This window comes from Pristis pectinata, chromosome 18 (genome assembly GCF_009764475.1).
Source record: "Pristis pectinata isolate sPriPec2 chromosome 18, sPriPec2.1.pri, whole genome shotgun sequence".
Lineage (NCBI taxonomy): Eukaryota > Metazoa > Chordata > Chondrichthyes > Rhinopristiformes > Pristidae > Pristis > Pristis pectinata.
Genome location: NC_067422.1, coordinates 1570445 through 1589729, shown reverse-complemented (window position 1 = coordinate 1589729; position 19285 = coordinate 1570445). Strand labels below are relative to the sequence as shown.

Genomic DNA, 19285 nt, shown 5'->3' with positions numbered 1-19285 from the left:
AGGCCAGAACTACAAGACTTTACAACAGTTTCTTTTCCCCCAGGCTGTCAGGCTCCTACAATCAGTACAACACAATGAGTTCTGTATTTTCTTCGGCCAACTCGGTTTTGCACTATGCACTAAATTTGTATTCTGCATATACCGTTTTTTGCACTATTTGTACTTGCACAATTTTTTTTGTCTGTGTTTATTGTATGTCTTCTGTTTTATGTATGCCCTTTGTTGTGTGAGTCTGGGGGAAACGACATTTCGTTCCTCTGTGTTTTTATAGCATATGGGCGAATGACAATAAAGTAACTTGAACCTTGAACGTATGATTTGACGGAACTCCTCCTTCAGCCAAAGTTGAAGATTTTTCCAAGTATCCCATTGCTCTTTGTAGGATCCTGCTCTAAGCAGGTCATCTGCCAAATCTCCTACATTACAACAGTGACTGCAAGAAGCATCAGAGTTTTTTGGTCATGTCCAGAGGTTGTGAAAGATTGCACAAGTGCTGGGCATACTTGGACAGCATGTCAGGCAACGTCAGTGAACTCTCATCACAACTGCAATATATGTGAAACTTGTTTGATTCCGAGGGGTTGCAGAGAAGAGGGAAGGGGTGGAAAGGTGAAAGGCAGCATGGAAGGGGGATCAAGAGAAAAAAATCTATATTTGATTACTTCAATGCAGAAGAAACTGCATTGTACATTGGTTTATTATTGTCACATGTACCAAGGTACAGTGGAAAAAGTTAGTTTTGCATGCCATCTATACAGATCATTTCATCACTTCAGTGCATCAAGGTAGTACAAGGGAAAAACAATAACAGAATGCAGAATATACTGTTACAGTTAAAGATAGTGCAGTGCAGGCAGACAGTAAGGTGCAAGGCCATGATGAGGTATATTGTGAGGTCAAGAGTCCATCTTAACATACAAGAGGTCCGTTCAGTAGGCTCATCGCAATGGGGTAAGAAGCTGTCCTTGAACCTGGTGGTATGTGCTTTCAGGCATTTGTATCCTCTACCCGCTGGGAGGGGGGAGAAGGGAGAATGTTCGGGGTGGGTGGGGTCTTTGATTATGTTGACTGCTTTACCGAGGCAGTGAGAAGTGTAGACAGAGTCCATGGAGGGGAGGCTAGTTTTCATGATGTGTACTAATTGTTTTGTGATTGTAAGGACTGAATGTAGTGTACTAAATTGGAAAAGGTAAAAGTAAATTGGATTTAGTGCTTATAATCACAGATTTGGTGACTATTTCGTCTACTTCAATTGCCTTTCACTTTAATTCTCTGACCCTATCCAAATCGGTCCCCTGTGTTTGGCATCTTGTACTGTTGGAGTGTAACCCTTTGAGGAACATCATCTTGCCTTCTGACTGGACACATAGCCTTAGGAATTAACTTTGGCTACCTGAAAATGTTGATTCCAGTTTGTATCATAACTGGCTGGTTCTGATGAAAGGTCATTGACGTAAACCGTTGGCTCTCTTTCTTTTCCCGTGAGACGCTGAGTTTTCATTTAAAATTTCCACCACCTGCAGCTCTTTGCTTTTGATTGTATAAATGCAAGTGCTTTCCATTTTTAATGTTAAGTTTGTGAGAAGTTTGAATTGACTGACTGAATTTTGTAGCTGAAGTTGTATCTGGCATGGAAACAAGTTATACAAATCAATTGCAGATCATAAATAAAAGAGACAGCACATTCCCCTCCACCTCCTTCACCTGCAGTTTGGAACCCCTGAAATGTGACAAACAATGAAGATGCTATACAAAATCCTTAAAGCTATATATTGCACTTACTGATGCAAATACTTTTATGCATTTTTCTGATATTCAAGCAGACTTTGAATTTCTGTTTCTTTGTTTGCCAGCTCTGTTTCAGTGCAGGAATTTGGTGCTGCTACTATTGCAGTAGGAGGAAATATAATCCAGATGCCTTGGCAATGATGTTATTTTTAACTCTCCATGTCTTTACTATAAGATTTCAATTGCATTGCAACTGATATTGAGTGTTGCTTACAAAGCGTTTCCTTCATTTTTTCCAATGGCAAGGCTATCAAAAACAAGAGGACAGGTTTAAGGTGAGAAGATGGGGATTTAAAGAGGATCTGAGGGCAGGTTTTTTTTACACAGTGGGTGATGAAAAGGCCATTTGGCCCATGATGTCTCTGCCAACCATGATGCCAAATTAAACTAAAGCCCCCCTCTGCCTGCACACAGTCCATATCCATCCTTTCCCTGCATGTTCATGTGCCTGTCTAATGCCTCTTAAACACCACTATTGTGTCTGCTTCCACCACTATCCCTAGCAGCAAGTCCCAGGCTCCTACCACTTTCTGTGTAAATAAAAAAACTTACCCTGCACATCTCCTTTAAACTTCCCCCTCTCACTTCAGTTATTTCCTCTACTTGCCCTATATATATACCTTTTTATAATTTTATAAACGTCTATCAGGTCTTCCCTCAGCCTCTTGCTCCAGAGAAAACAATCCAAATTTGCCCAACCTCTGCTTATGGCTAATACTCTCTAATCCAGGCAGCAATTTGGTGAGGCACTTTGCACCCACTCCAAACCTCCACATATTTCCTATAATGGGGCAACCAGAACAGCACACAATGCTCCAAATGCAGCCTGACCAATGTTTTATACATTTGCAGCATGCCTTGCCAACTTTTACTCTTGATGCCCAGACCGATAAAGGCAACCATGCCATATGCCTTCTTTACCACCCCATCCACTTGTGTTGCTGCTTTCAGGGAGCTATGGACTTGCACCCCAAGATCCCTCTGTTCATCAGTGCCCCTAAGGGTCCTGCCATTCACAGTATACTTTCCCTTTCCATTTGACCTTCCAAGGTGTGACACCTCACACTTGTCTGGATTAAATTCCATCTGCTATTTCTCCACCCATTTCTGCTGCTGATCTGTATCCTGCTCTATCTGTTGACAACCTTCAGTATCCACAACTCCACCAACTTTTGTGTCATCCACAAACTTACTAATCAGCCCATCTACATTTTCGTCCAAGTCTACATTATATCACAAACAACAGAGGTCTCGGCACTGATCCCTGCAGAACACCACTGGTCACATCTCCAGTTTGAATAACACCCCTCCACCACTACCCTTTGTCTTCTATGGCCAAGCCAATTTTGAATCCAATCTATCAAATCACCATGGATCCCATGCATCTTAATCTTCTGGAATAGCCTAATACGAGGGACCTAGTTAAATGCCTTGCTAAAATCCATGTAGACAACATCCTCTACCCTTCCCTCATCAATTATCTTTATCACCACCTCAAAAATCTCAGTCGTTTGTAAGATATGATTTGCCTGCACAAAGCCATGCTGATTATCCCTAATAAGCCCATGTGAGTAAATCCTATCCCTAAGAATGCTCTCCAGTAGCTTCCCTACCACTGATGCGAGGCTCATCAGCCTTTCATATCCTGGATTATCTCTATGGCTTTCTAGTTAGTTAGGATACAAAGATCTTTGTCAAAGTCCCGGCTATCTCCTCTCTTGCCTTTCTCAATAACCTGGGATAGATCCCATTGCAGGCCCTGGAGATTTATCCACCAATTTATCCACTTATCTAGCCAAACTGTTCCAGTAGTTATTCTACTGGAACAGCTTGGCAAGAGCATGGCTAGATCTAATGGGTAGTGAATCTATGCAATTTTCTGTCCCCAAAGAGTGGTGGAGGCCAGATCATAAGAAATACTTGAGGGGAAGATAAATATTTGAAAGATCAAGGAATTGAGGGTTATGGGGAATTAGCACAGAAGAGGAGTTGAGGCCAGCATGGATCAGCCATGATTATACTGAATGTGGGGCAGGCTTGAGGCCTATTGGCCCTATTTTCTTCTTATGGTTTCAAAATCTTTGCTATGTACAGTACTCTCTAGTGTTAAACTATAACCTATGTTGTGAATGAATTTGTCTAAGGATGGGTTGCTCTGATCGTGGGGACTTCGGGAAGATGGATTGTTCACTTAGCATTTCTTGATTGAAATGGTTGAAAATGTTTTAGTCTTTGGAACCCGAATGCTGGGCCCTGCCATTGTTCAATGTGGGGATGTTCATGAAATCGCTTCCTTCCTTCCTTTAATTGTTATTGTGCATCATTGTTCACAAAGCTTGTGGCAGAAAATGTTAGAACATGAAAATAACTCCAGTTAGTACATGAAATCCAGATATTCTGTAAAGTGGGATCCCCTTTTCATGACCATCCAATCCTGTTATAGTGTACCTTAGGCTGATGATGCTGGGTTGTCAGGCTGCTGGTCACAGGAATGGGCTGTCAGTGGGTTGGGATCGGATCTCTGGCACTAGAAGAGGAGCTGACTGCCGGCCAGGTGTTGGGCCTCCAGCCCAAGGAGTTGGAGCGGTTGCTGCTGATGTGGCAGACAGTTACCGTCCTCTCAGGCCAGCACCAAACGACTCACTTTTTCAAGATACTTTCTGTGCAGGGTCTTGGTATTACTTTTTGATTTTTGAGGCCTATGAGAAGAATATCCTGCAGGAACAAATGACTTGTATGAAGAAAAGCTGCTTTTGAGGCATCACCTTATTGAAGCAAGGAATGGGTCTGATGGCAAGCAGGCTACAGAGCTTTCCAGTCGTTTTCTGAGGGATCAAATAATGGCTCATCTCTGTCATTCATTTAACTACATTTCCCAAGTCGAAGGCATGACCAATGCATTCGAAAAATAATTCATAAAGTTTAATAATTCTTAAAAGCAAATTCATTGTTGAAAAGGTTAATTTTTGAGATTGTACAGTTTTAAAGCAAATTTTTTTTTAAGGTTAGTGGAACCTCTGATTCAGTGAATCCAAACTCTCTCAATTCATGGTCGCCAGCCATTTCTCAGCTTATTGTCTACATTGACATCCAGTTCAGCAATTTTTAAAAGAATTCTCATTCTCACTTTCAAACCCCTTCATGGCCAGTCATCATCCTCTCCCTGTCAGTCCCTTCGGCCATCAAAATCTTTACTGTAATATTGTTGCTCATCTTTAAACTTAATTGGTCCTAAACTGTTGAATTCCCTCCTTTGAACACTCCTCCTCTACATCTCTTCTAACCGCTATGCTACAGTGGGCAGGCACAGTAGTGTAGCGGTTAGTGTAACACTATTACACCACCAGCGACCCGGGTTCAATTCCGGCCCCTGTCTGTAAAGAGTTTGTACGTTCTCCGCGTCTCTACGTGGGTTTCCTCCGGGTGCTCGGGTTTCCTCCGGGTGCTCCAGTTTCCTCCCACATTCCAAAGACATACGGATTAGGAAGTTGTGGGCGTGCTATGTTGGCACTGGAAGCATGATGACACTTGTGGGCTGCCCCCAGAACACTCTATGCAAAAAAAAATGCATTTCACTGTGTGTTTCGATGTACATGTGACTAATAACGATATTTTACCTTATTAAGAATCCCTTTAAATTTCCAGCTTGATCAAACTTACAGATCTGCCCGCTTAGCTTCTTTTGTAGTTTTGTAGCAAATATTGCTCAATAGTACTACTTTGATGCACCTTAGAACATCTTGGAACGGTAAGGGGTCCACATATATGTATGTTTTATTTTCTATGGCAATTCAGTACAAATAGAGACGCCATTATTAGGTTGCCATAGATTTTAATGACATCGCAGTTGTCTAAATGAGTATATTTTTGTTTTGCTGTTCCATGTGTTTTAATTCATTTGTTTTTATCTTGCCATCCAGATCAGGCTTTAGATAAAATACATAACTGTTCTTTCCATCTTTCCTTTTTGAGACATAATTTCCTTTGAATTATTTTTGAAAAGAATGTATTAGAAGATTTAATTAGGTATGCAAGTGCTTTACCGAATCAAGAAGCTGCAGTTGTCTGCACCCATTTAGTTGCCAACTAATAAGAATTTCATGATTTGTACATTTCAATTCAATTGTGAAACTTCCCATTACCAGCCTTTTCCTCCATTTTCTTTCATTGCTTACTCAGACCTCAAACAGTATCATTAACAGGAGTGTGATAAAAATGAAAGACAGAACTGATATGGGGTCAAAAAAATAAATTGGGTCCATAGCAAAACCTCCCTGCATTTAAAAATTATATTCCAGTTGTTGGCAGTGTAGTTGCTATTGGCGTTTTTTAAAGAATATTCTCCATTGCAATATCTATCTGAAATGAGGGGACTACACAGATTATACAGTCAGAATAGTTCAGAATATCTTATTCCATGCAAAGAGGGGGTGTGGGATGTATAGTCAGGCTTGAAAATGCCCAAACCTCAAGGACTGCAGCGGTTTAAGAAGCTCACCATCACCTTCTCAAGTAAGGATGGGCAAACAGACGCTGGCTCAGCTTGCGAAACCCATATCCCTTGAATGAATAAAAAAATATAGCCTGCAGTCATTTGTTCTGTCACTAGAGGATGCTCTAATATTTGCATCTCATGTAATAAATTAATTCCATTCCTTCTCTTTACAGTCTTTCTGGATGGAAACATTAATGATGTAGTCTCCGTATGCTACAATGTGCTAAAAATTATTAATATGCAAATAGGACAGTAAATTGAGGAAATTGTGAGAATCATAAGTTGCATATGCTCAGAAGTTCATTGATTTTCTTAACAGCATGGGTTACACTAACAGCATAGTTACACAAACCGCAGCTTGTCCTTGGCTTCCCAATTTGTCTCAGCACTTTACTGGCCCAGCATATTAATTCCTTACTTTCACAAAGTTAAATCAATGTTTATACCATTTTGAGAATGTAATAATTATTAAAACAAGCTCAATTAACCTCTCAGGTTCAGAAATAGAATCAAGCGTTCCATTTTACTCCTGCATGTTGTGAATTCCTCAGATTTTTAACCTTTCAAATATTTTACGTTTTTCCTAAATTCTTTGACTTTTTTAATCCAACCCCTGAATCTGATTTGATGCCAATTCATACCTTTTCCTTTCTTTCCCAATCGTATCTTGTTTGTTGAGAAGATACCATGGTCCTGCTGTTCTGCAAGTTCCCAGATGCCCCAATTACTGCCATATCAGATTGCTCTTCCAGCAGAATATATTTATGCTGAAGGTTGCGAAACCAATCCTAATATCCCCCATTTCAGTCAAATCTGGCCTATTAATGTGGTGAAAACCATGATAACTGAAACTCACTTTCAGCAATGGTGGAACACAATGAATCAAGGCTTTCAGCAGGGACACTTGAGAGAAAATAATTTGAAAGATGTTTGGGGAAGAGTAGAGTATGTCGACTGATGGGATTACTCTGCTAAAAACCAGCATGAACTTGATGGACCAAATGATACTATCCCAAGCCATAAAAGTTCTGATTGCATGGTAACATTTCAGGTAATTATGGAAACAGAAAACTTTTCTCCTTGATTACCTATCTTTATCTGTGGTGTAGAATCGTACAGCACAGAAACAGGCTCTTCAGTCCACAGAGTGTGCCCGAATCATCGAGCACTCATTTACACTAATCCAACTTTATTTCTCCCCCAATCCTCCCACTCTCATCAAACCCACCAGATTCTACCACTCACCTACAACTAGGGCCAATTTACCTACCATTTACTCGTACACAAGGAAACTGGAGCACCTGGGAGAAACCGATGCAATCACAGGAAAAATGTGCAAACTCCATCCAGAGAACACCAGCGGTCAGGATCGAATCCGAATCACTGGAGATGTGAGGCAACAGTTCTATTAACTGTGCCACTGTGCTGCTCCCTGTGCTGCCATCCCTGATTATTCAGCTGTTGTCTGTTGACTCTTGTGCCTGTGTTGGCATTATGCGGTGTCGGCTGCAGAGGGCCTTGTTTGTTCAAATTGCTTCTCAGCTCTGTATAGTTTGACAAAACATCAGGGTATTGGGTGGATGCTGGAACTCGCAGTGGTAAAGTTCCTCAGACTCTGACAGAAGCTTGAACAAAATGCTGGAAGATTTGATGAATGTCACAAGCATATTGAAATGTTTGTGTTGAAGTACCTTGTGCATGGAGGGTCACCATATTCCTTGTGTGTGATTGTCAAGAGCCAGAGCCTCATGAATCCATGGTTATTGGAAATTATTTTTATTCACCTGTTATTTGCTAAAACTTACTTGAACTTTAATCCTTTTTGTTTATCCCATCTATGTTTGTCAACTGCAAGCCATTAATGGATCTGTTGCTGTGTGTGTGTGCGCGTGTGTGTGTGTGTGTGTGTGTGTGTGTGTGAGCGTAAAATGGAAAAGAAGTTCAGAAATAGGCTGAGTTCCACGAAGTAGTCCTGAATAGCTCATGATATTATCAAGAGATTCAGAGGTAAAACCTGATGAATGGAACCGCCTCTTTTTTAAATTTGCATTCCTCAGTCAAATGAATGTCATCCTCCATCAATCGCTTGACAAAAAGAGCAAAGGTCCCCTTCTCTGGGGGGGAAGGGAGGGGTGGGGAAGGACGTTAAGCCTCGCCGTCACAACAGTTGATCGGGAAATTGGGTCAGTTGGTATTAAATTGTGTGGCAAGGGAGGTATGTCCAGGCCATCTTTACAGCTGCTTATTTTGTTGTGGAGGCAATATGTTGGAGGTAAAGGGACGGCTGATGTTTCAGGTTCAGACCCTGCGTCAAGTCCTGATGCAGGGTCTTGACCGAAAGCATCGACTATCCCATCACCTCCACAGATGCTGCTTGATCTGTTGAGTTCCTCCAGCAGTTTGTCTTTTGCTCCAGATTCCAGCATCTGCAGTCTGTTGTGTCTCCATCCTTGAGTGATGCTGAAAGAAGTTCTTTCTGGTTTGCTATATAAGCCCATAAGCCTCAGTTTTTCAGTGCCTACCAGCTGGCACTTCATTTTCAACCTGTTGTTTTTTTGAGAAGTTGATGCAAGGGGTTTGTAATCAACTGGTTAGCATAAGGGACTGTTTTCCTTCCAATTCTGATTTGTAGTTTCCCACAGTAGGCTTTTGTCCTTCTGTCTTATTGATGTACAGTACATGACTGAAGGTGGGATGTTCCAGCTTTTAAACTGAGATGCAAGGCTGCAAAGCTGAACAAAAGAACTTTGCAGTGAACTACACTCTGCCCTCCATTACCAATTTCCTCCTCCTCCACACCCCGCCCCCCCGTATCCCATCCACAACCATCCCTCACCTGTTATGGTAAACTTTTTGAAAAATCTTTTCCTAAACATTTAATGCTGTAAAAGCCTTCACTTTGACCACATTTTTTTAAATGCAGTATTCTCCAGTTTATTCTGAGTTTAGTGCTTTTGGATGAACTGGCTCTATAATCATAATAGATATGGTAATCTCTTGTTAAACTCTGTGAAGTATCCCTGACAACATGGACACAGGCTCAAGAACACTTCAATGGATGCATACTGATGAGGAATTTACGTAAAAGGTCACAGAAATGATCCTTCTCTGTACCAGAATTATCTTCTCCCCCACCCCACCCCCACATTTGCAGAACAAAGCTCCTTTATCAACCTGCTCTGCTACACAGTACCACATTCTGAAAATAAAGTTTCATGAGATGACCTGGAAAAATGTGGACCACTTGCAGTGAAGGTAGATACTAATAATGAAATTTGCCATCAGCCTCAGTATACCAGCACAGCCTCTGGCTGACTGAGGAAAAGGGTGTTTAGAGATAAAGACAAACCTGGCAAATTACTCATGGTCTACGAGACAGCAGTGATCGTTGCCTTCTGACATGCTTCTGAAACCTGGACCACCTACAGCTGGGACCTAAAGGTACCTGAAAGATACCATCTACGGTTGTCTTCGCAGAATCCTCCTATTCCACTGTAAGGATAAGCAATCCAATGACTGTGTTCTCTCTCAAGCTAGCATCTCCAGCATTGAAGTCTTAAGAATATTTGTTACATTGTCCTTGTTCTGTTGAAGAATCTCCTTTTACTTGGGCTTAATAACAGTTGGTCAATAAAGTGCAGATTAATGTGTATGACATCTGTTAAAAGCATATTTTTCCCCTCATCCCTGTTCTTTGATCGGTTGTACAGCAGAGAAACACCCTTCATCGTAGCATATCTATGCAAACCATTGATTAACTATTTACAATCATCCCTTTTATCAGCACTTAGTCCATTCTGTGCACTGTTAAAACTAATTGCTTGCAATCTCAATACTATTTGGAGTTGGAGAGCGAACCTCAGCAAATGGTCTACGAGAAGTAGTGTGATGTGTATAGAGAAGGTGAGGAAGGGTAGGCAGGGAACGGGGCATAAATGCAAACAGATGGGTTGAAATGTATTTACCTTAATGTGAGAAGTGTTAAGAATAAGGGTAATGAACCTAGAAAGTGGATCAGTACATGGAATTATGAAGTTGTGGCCATTACAGAGAATTGACTGTTGCAAGGGCAGGAATGGCTGCTTGAGGTTCTGGGGTTTAGATGTTTCAAAAGGGATAGAGGAAGGGGTGGTGGGGTGGCATTGCTAATAGGGATAATACCACAGCTATAGGAAGGGAGAACATCATAGAAGGATCGTCTATTGAGTCAGTGTGGGTGGAAGTCAGAAACAGGAAGGGAGCGATCACTCTATCAGGAGTATTCTATAGGCCCCCAAATAGCTATCGGGACACCGAGGAGTAGATAAGTAAGCAAATTTTGGAAAGGTGCAAAAATAACAGGATTATTGTCATGGGTGACTTCAACTTCCCGAGTATTGATTGGCACCTCCTTAGTGCAAAAGATTTAGATGAGGCAGAATTTGTTAGGTGAGTACAGGAAGGATTCCTGACACAGTATGTGGACAGGCTAACTAGAGGAAAGGCCATGCTGGACCTGGGGTTAGGCAATGAACCTGGTCAGATCAAAGACCTCTCGGTGGATGAGCATTTCTGGGATAGTGACCACAACTCTTTAGCATAGCCATGGACAAAGATAGGAGTAGATGAGTATTTAATTGGGGGAGGGCAAATTACAATGGTACTAGGCAATAACTTGGGAGCATAAACTGGGAACAGATGTTCTCTGGTAAATGCACTGCAGAAATGTGGAGGTTGTTTAGGGACCACTTGCAGGGGGTTCTAGATAGGTTTGTCCCACTGAGACAAGGAAAGGATGGTAGGGTGAAGGAACCATGGTTAACAAGACAGGTGAAAGGTTTAGTCAAGAAGAAGAAGGAAGAATATTTAAGGTTTAGGAAGCAAAAATCAGGTAGGGCTCTTGAGAGTTATAAGGTAGCCAGGAAGGAGCTTAAGAAGGGACTTGGGAGAGCTAGAAGAGGACATGAGAAGGCCTTGGCAAGTAGGGTTAAGGAAAACCCTAAGGCATTCTGCACATATGTGAGGAACAAGAGGATGACTAGGGTGAGGGTAGGACTGCTCAGGGATAAGGGGGGACAAATGTGTCCGGACGTGAAGGAGGTAGGGGCAGTCCTAAATGAATATTTTCCTTCAGTGTTCACCAGGGAGAGGGACTTAGACGAATGTGAGTTTAGCATCGAACAGGCAAATTTGTTGGAGCATGTCAAGGTTAAGAAAGAAGCAGTGTTGGAGTATTAGGATAGATAAGTCCCCGGGGTCGGACAGGATATACCCCAGGTTACTATGAGAAGCAAGGGAAGAGATTGCTGGAGAGTTAACAATTATCTTTTGAGTCCTCCCTGGCCACAGGAGTGGTACCGGAGGATTGTTCCATTATTTTAAGAAAGGTAAAGGGGATAATCCTGGGAAGTATAGACCAGTGAGTCTTACATCAGTGGTGGGCAAACTATTGGAGAGGATTCTTAGGGGCAGGATTTATGAGCATTTGGAGAAGCATAGTCTTATTAGGGATAGTCAGCATGGCTTTGTGAAGGGCAGGTCATGTCTCACAAGCCTAATAGATTTTGTTTTTGAGGAAGTGACAAGACAAATTGAAGGAGGTAGTGTGGTGGATGTGGTATATATGGATTTTAGCAAGGCGTTTGACCAAGTTCCCCATGGGAGGCTCATTCAGAAAGTTGTGAGGTATGGGATCCAGGGAAAACTGGCTGTGTGGATTCAAAAGGCAGAGGGTGGTTGCAGAAGGGGAGCATTCGACCTGGAGGTCGGTGACCAATGGTGTTCTGGGACCCCTGGTCTTCGTGATTTTTATAAATAATTTAGACAAGGAAGTGGAAGGCTGGGTTGGTAAGTTTGCAGATGACAAGAAGGTCGGTGGTGTGGTAGATGGTGAAGAAGGTTGTCGTAGGTTTACATGGGATTTAGATAGGATACAGAACTGGGTGGAGAAGTGGCAGATGGAGTTCAATCCGTAGAAGTGTGAAGTGATACACTTTGGAAGAACGAACTTGAAGGCAGAGTACATGGGTAATGGCAGGATTCTTAGCAGTGTGGAGGAACAGAGGGATCTTGGGGTCCAAGTACATGGATCGCTCAAAGTTGCCGCACAAGTGGATTGGGCGCTTAGGAAAGCACATGGTGTGCTGCTTTCATTAGCCGGGGGATTGAGTTCAAGAGCCGAGAGGTAATGTTGCAGCTCCATAAGACTCTGGTTAGACCACACTTGGAATATTGTGTTTAGTTCTGGTCACCACATTATAGGAAGGACGTGGAAACTTTGGAGAGGGTGCAAAGGAGATTTACAGGATGTGAGCTGGGTTGGAGGACATGTATTGTGAGGAGAGGTTGAGCGAGTTAGGGCTTTTCTCTTTGGAGCAACGGAGGATGAGAGGAGTATTGTTAGAGGTATACAAGATTATGAGAGGCATAGACAGAGTGGACAGCCAGCATCTTTTTTGGTGGCAATGGCCAATACTAGAGTTCGCCTGTTTAAGGTGTGTGGAGGAAAGTTCAGTGGAGATGTCAGAAGTAGGTTTTTTACAAAGAGAATGGTGATTGCCTGGAATGCACTGCTGGGGGTGGTGGTAGAGGCCGATATGATAAGGTCATTTAAGAGACTATTAGATAGGCACGTGGATGAAAGAAAAATAGGAGGTGAAGGAGAGGGGGATAGATTGAATGGGGAAAAGGTTTATATAGGTTGGCACAACACCAGGGGCTCAAGGACCTGTACTGTGCTGTACTGTTCTATTTTCTAATTTGGCCTCCAAACCCCAGCTGAGAAATCCATGAGTCACTACTTCATGATCAAAATCCCTTCACTCCAGTCAGTTGGAGAGGATTGGGTTTCCAGATTGGGTTAGCAAACAAACACTGTCACAGCTCATAAGTATTTACTCTCATAAAGTCTTTGGCTTAAGAAATGGATGAAATTATCCAAAAGTGCATTATGTTTCATCAAATACCTACAAACATTGACTTGTATTTATTGGCTTCATCACAAAAGTTTGAGCTCCGATGTCGTGCTGATCTTGATGCTAATTTATGCTAAATGTCCCTCTATTCCCGTCATATTCATGTCCATCTAAAAGCCTCCTAAACTCCACCAAACTGCCTGCTTCCACTAGTAACCCATTCCAGGCATCTATCACTCTCTGTGTTTCTAAGAAAAAAGACTTGCCTCTCACATCACCTTTAAACTTCCTCTCCTCTAACCTTAAAAGCATGTCCTTTGGTGTTTGACATTTCTACCCTGGAGAAAAGATTCTGACTGTCTACTCTATCTCTGCTTCTCATAGTTTTAAAAACACCTATCAGATCCCCTCTCAGCCTCTGCTCTAGGGAAAACGACCCAAGTTTGTCCAATCTTTCCTTATGGCTCATGCCCTCTAATCCAGGCAGCATCCTGCTCCAAAGCAGATATACAGGAGAGACTGCAGATGCTGGAAATATGGAGCAATGATGATGCTGATGAAGAGTCTTGACCCGAAACGTCGACTGTTCATTTCCCTCCATGGATGATGCCTGACCCGCTGAGTTCCTCCAGCACTTTGTGTTCGTTGACCCTGCTCCAAAATGTGGTAGACTCCAAAATTAGGACCCCAAAATGTGGTAGATTGACAGTGTGAAGTGAAGGCCAATGAAATTGTGAAATCACTAATAACTAATCGCACACTCTGCCAACATGGTTGTGAATGAATTAATGTGTCACACGTGCATTACAAACACTGCAGCTTTCCAGGGGCCCAAATTGTGCACTACCTTTTTCAAATTTTCATCTGAATATTTTATATATAAAAGGCATTCCCACTTCTATTAACTTTGGTATCAGCTGTCCTTGCAATAAAAGGGAATAGAAGGCCTTTAAGGACAGTCTGTTGGCAGCCTGGATGAGAATGGGAGAGAGGACATGAGAAGGGGCAAAAAAAAGGGGAGTGTATGTGTGTACATGAGGCTGCAAGCATGGGTCCTATGTGTGAGTTCTGATGCAGCTGCCTACATTGATTTCAGTAGTGAAGCTACTTTCAAGTCTGTTGATGCAATGCTTGAACCAACTCCATCTCTATCTCCTAAGCACAGGGCTTTTTCTTTGTCTCTTTCCTTCACCAGCTCCTTTTACCACTTCTTTGATACTGACATCATTCTACAGAGTGTCACATAAATACCTACTATATTTATTTATTTGCCTCTGGACCACTTGTCATTAAAACCCTTAAGCCCTTAGAACATAGAACAGTACAGCACAGGAACAGGCTCTTCAGCCCACAATGTCTGTGCCATAATGAACTTTGCTTAAGGAAAAACTGAATCCTCTGTCATTCCTAACATCAGCAATTCATGTGAAAGAGAGATGCATTCATTTGCCGGGGTATAATTCTGGAGGCACCAGCTGCTTTCTGGCATGTTTTTCAAGGGGCATTTCCCCATAGTTGAGTGTCAGTAGGTGATATGATCACTGAAGCATCACAATTGATCTGAGTCAAAGAAGCACTGAGGAAGGTAGTAGAATTGTCTCCCCCAACCAAGCAAGTATTCAATAGCTCATGCAGACCAGTGATAGTTCATAGGAATCTTGCCAATCTGCTTAGTTCAATGCATGCATTGATGCATCCGGGAAGTGAATCTGTTTTGCTGAGATTTACAGCTTGCTTTGTGTAAAGTAAACGTTTGCATAGAAGTTTCCATGATAGAATTAGGCTGTTTAGGCTATTTAAATACAGTACAAAACCAATCCCATTGCCTTGCCATCATGTGGCTCCTTTTGGGAGGAGTGGGTAGGGGATGGGCTGTGTTGGGAAGAGCTCTAAATTGTTGAATATTTTTTGATAGACAGTGCCTCTTAGTCCAGTGTTCTACTGTGAGCCTCATAAATCTATTTTTCACCTTCTGTATTGTCTCTATTCTCTTTTTTAATAAGGAAAATTGAACTGTGCACGGTACTCGTGGTTTAACCAAAGTTCAGCATGTTCAAAATAACATCTCTGGTTTTCAATTCTCTATCTCTAGAAATAAACCAGAGTATTTGTTTAAAAAAAAATCCTTTCATTATTGATCACTGCTATGAGTGATTTGTGTCACTATCTCCAGTTCCTTCTACTCCTCTACCCATCCAGGCACTTAATTTCCAAGGTGTATCTTGTGTTTTTTTCCTTCTTACCAAAATGTACCAGCTCATTTTTGTATTGATGTTCACTTGCCACTTAAATAACCATTGTGCAAGTTTATTAATGTTATTTTATATTTTGTTTTCCTTTTCTTCTACCCTTATCACCATATCCCTCTCAAAAATCAAACAACTATAGATGCTAGAAATAAGAAATAAAAGAAAATGCTGGAGATACATAGCAGGTCAGATAGCATTTGCGGGGAGAGAGGCAGAGTTTGTGTTTTGAGCCAGTGACCTTTTACCTTATCAAATCCTTATTGAAGGCCCCTATTCTCATCAGTGTCCATCTGCTGTATAGGATGGACAATTGCAAGTGGAGGCATGGTATAATTAGCACAGAATGCAATTAAAAAATGAATATTTTTATTCACTCTTTATGCTTTGAGTGGAGAAACTGCATGTGTGGTTCACTGGGGGTGGGGGGCGGGGGAACAGGAAGGGGTGGGTTAGAGAAACAGATCTTTGAAATGGAGTCCATTAAAACGAGCTAGGGAATCTGAGTTCAGTTTGATATATAAAAATATAGAACCATTGAATGGTACAGCACAGAAATAGGCCCTTTCAGTCCACTTCCTCCATGCCAACAGTGATGCTTATCTACGGCAATCCCAATGCTTGCATTAAGCATGTACCCCTATCCAAGTATCTGTTAAAATACCTTTCAAACATTATAACGGTTTCTGCCTCCACCACTATCTCTGGGAGCCCGTTCCAAATAACTACTGCCCTCTGCTTTGGGAAAAACTTGCCTCTCACATCTCCTTTAAATTTCTACCCTCTCACCTTAAACCTGTGCCCTCTAGTTCTAGGCATCCCTACCTTGGGGAAAAAGACTATTTATCCTGTTTATACCCTTCATAATTTTATAAATCTCTATAAAGTCACCCTTCAGCCTCCTACGTTCCAGTGAGAATCTCCTTATAACCACAGCCCTCCATTCCAGGCAACATCCTGGTGAATCTCTTCTGCATCTCTCTATTGCTACCACATCCTTCCTGTAGTGCAGTGACCAGAACTATACAAAGTATAAATGTAGTCCAGCCAATGTTTTGTACAGCTACAACATAATGTCCCAACTCTGATACTCAGTGCCTCAGCCAATGAAGGCAAAAGTACCAAATGGCACCTTCACTACCCTATCCATCTGTGTCGCCACTTTCGGCAAGCTGTGGGCTTGAACCCCAAGGTTCCTCTGTGTATTAACATTCCAAAGGTCCTTGCCATTTACTTTAAATGCCCTACCAGAATTTGACTCACCAAAGTGCATTACTTCACATTTGTCTGATTTAAATTCCATCTGCCACCACCCTGCCCAACCTTACAACTGATATCCATCCCACTTTATTCATAGACAACCTTCTTCCCCATCTATGACTCCACTAATTTTCATGTCGTATGCAGACTTAATAATCAGACACGGCAGTGTAATGCTATTTATTGCCAGTGATCCAGGTTCAATTCCGGCCACTGTCTGTAAGGAGTTTGTACGTTCTCCCCGTGTCTGCATGGGTTTCCTCTGGGCTTTCTGGTTTCCACCCACATTCCAAAGACGTACGGGTTAGGAAGTTGTCGGCATGCTATGTTGGCGCCAGAAGTGTGACGACACTTGCAGGATGCCCCCAGAACACTCTGTGCAAAAGGTGCATTTCACTGTGTGTGTCGATGTACATGTGACTAATAAAGATATCTTAAAAAAAATCATTTATATATATAAACATTTCAACACCCCTTGTTACAGGCTTCCAGTCAGATAAACACCCATCCTCTGCCTCCTATCACCAAGACAATTTTGGATCCAGTTTCCCAATATGCTCAGATCCCTCGTACCTTAATCTTCTGGATAAGCCTACCACTCAGGATCTTGTCGACAGCCTTGCTAAGGTGCACATACACAATGCCTACTGCCCTACTTTCATCAGTTTTCTAAGATACCTCCTCAAATAAACTCAATCAGATATGATTAGATTGGCCAAAAAACAAAATGCTATCAACAGTTTGCTTTTCATTCCAACAACTAGGCTGAGGCAGTACGTGATGTCTTAAGTTGATTTCCTTGTCAAATGGCATTTGTTACAAAAGTGTCCTTTTGAAATGGAGGGCAATAAGTAGATTGCTGTTTTCAACACAGTCACCCAATAGTGGGCAAATGGGAAGCATAACTGGTCTGCAAATGTTTTGCAAGCAGGATAGGAAGATTGCTGGGTGGGCAATGTGGTCGGCATGGACAGGTTGGGCCGAAGGGACTGTAACCATGTTGCATTGCACTATGACGCTGTTGTAAATAATTTAAGATATCTTTGTTAGTCACATGTACATTGAAACACAGTGAAATGCATCTTTTGTGTAGAGTGTTCTGGAGGCAGCTCGCAAGTGTCACCACACTTCCGGCACCAACATAGCATGTCCACAACTTCCTAACCCATAGGTCTTTGGAATGTGGGAGGAAACTGGAGCACCCGGAGGAAACCCACACAGACACACAGGAAGAACGTACAAACTCCTTACAGACAGCGGCCAGAATTGAACCCGGGTCGCTGGCGCTGTAATAGCATTCCACTAACCACTACACTACTGGCCACTCTGTGTTTAATGAAGATCAAGAAAGTTTTTTTTCCCCTGGATTTCACATAAGATTTTTGGCAGTTGAAATGCCCTTCATTTCAAAAGGACACTTTTGTAACAAATGGCAGTTGAATTCCTGAAGTGTTCATTGAAGAGGGATGTTTACTGTCCTCATCTACTTTGTAATATTTCTAATTTAAAATGATTTGCTGTTCATGCTGGAAGTATTATTTAATGGATTAAGTCTTGTGGTATTGGGGCTTTCAGAGACTCCAAAATGTATCGCTTGTGAGAGCAGAAGGGAGTTGACAGTACCAGTTGATCATAAAATAGGCAATGTGTGTTCATACTTTGCTGCATCTTACTCCCATAAGCATGATGTCAGCGCACTGTCCTGTTCAAACTAAACTCATTTTAACTAGCTGACCAATTTTATTTTTTGTAAAAGAAAATCTGTGATATATTTGTAAAGTTGTGTGCAGTTCTGGTCACCACACCACAGAAAAAATGTTGGAGCACTAGAAAGAATGCAGAAGAGATTCATCAGGATGTTGCCTGGAATGGAGGTCTCTAGTTACGAGGGGAGATTGCATAGGCAGAATTTGTTCTCACTGCTGTGTAGGAAGCTGAGGGATGATCATATAGAGGTTTATAAGATAATGAGAGACATAGACTGGATAGATGGTGAGAGCCTTTTTCCCAAGGTAGAGGAGTCTAAAAACTAGAAGTGAGAGGGGAGAAATTTAAGGGAGATCTGAGGGACAAGTTTTTCACACAGGATGATGGTTTTATGGAACAAACTTCCAGAGGAGGCAGAAATGATTGGACTTGGAATTGGAATTGGTTTATTATTGTCACATGTACCGAAGTACAGTGAAAAACTTTGTTTTGCATGCCATCTATACAAATCATTTCGAAACATAGGTACATTGAGATAGTACAAAGGAAAAGCAATAACAGAATGCAGAATATAGTGTTACAGTTACAGGGAAAGTGCAGTGCAGGTAGACAATAAGGTGCAAGGGCCATGATGAGGTAGATTATGAGGTCAAGAGTTCATCTTTAATGTACAACAGTCTTATAACAGCGGGGTAGAAGCTGTCCTTGAGTATGGTGGTGTGTGTTTTCAAGCTTTTGTAACTTCTGCCTGATGGAATGGGGGAAAGTCCAGGCTGAAAGGGGTCTTTGATTATGCTGACTGCTTTTCCAAAGCAGCGTGAAGTGTAGACAGGGTCCATGGAGGGGCAGCTGGTTTTCATGATGGACTGAGCTGTGTTGCAGTTTTGGACAGAACA

General features: G+C 41.9%; 1 protein-coding gene and 1 long non-coding RNA gene across 3 annotated transcripts in view; one reads left to right on the top strand and one right to left on the bottom strand.

The window, feature by feature from the left end:
* spag9b (sperm associated antigen 9b) overlaps positions 1-19285 on the top strand; it is a 229290-nt gene that overhangs the window by 90009 nt on the left and 119996 nt on the right. The window lies entirely within an intron of this gene.
* Positions 4697-7700, bottom strand: LOC127579849 (uncharacterized). Its single transcript, XR_007957738.1, has 2 exons — positions 7554-7700; positions 4697-5339 (listed from the first exon to the last, which is right to left on the bottom strand). It is a non-coding gene; the product is annotated as an uncharacterized LOC127579849 (long non-coding RNA).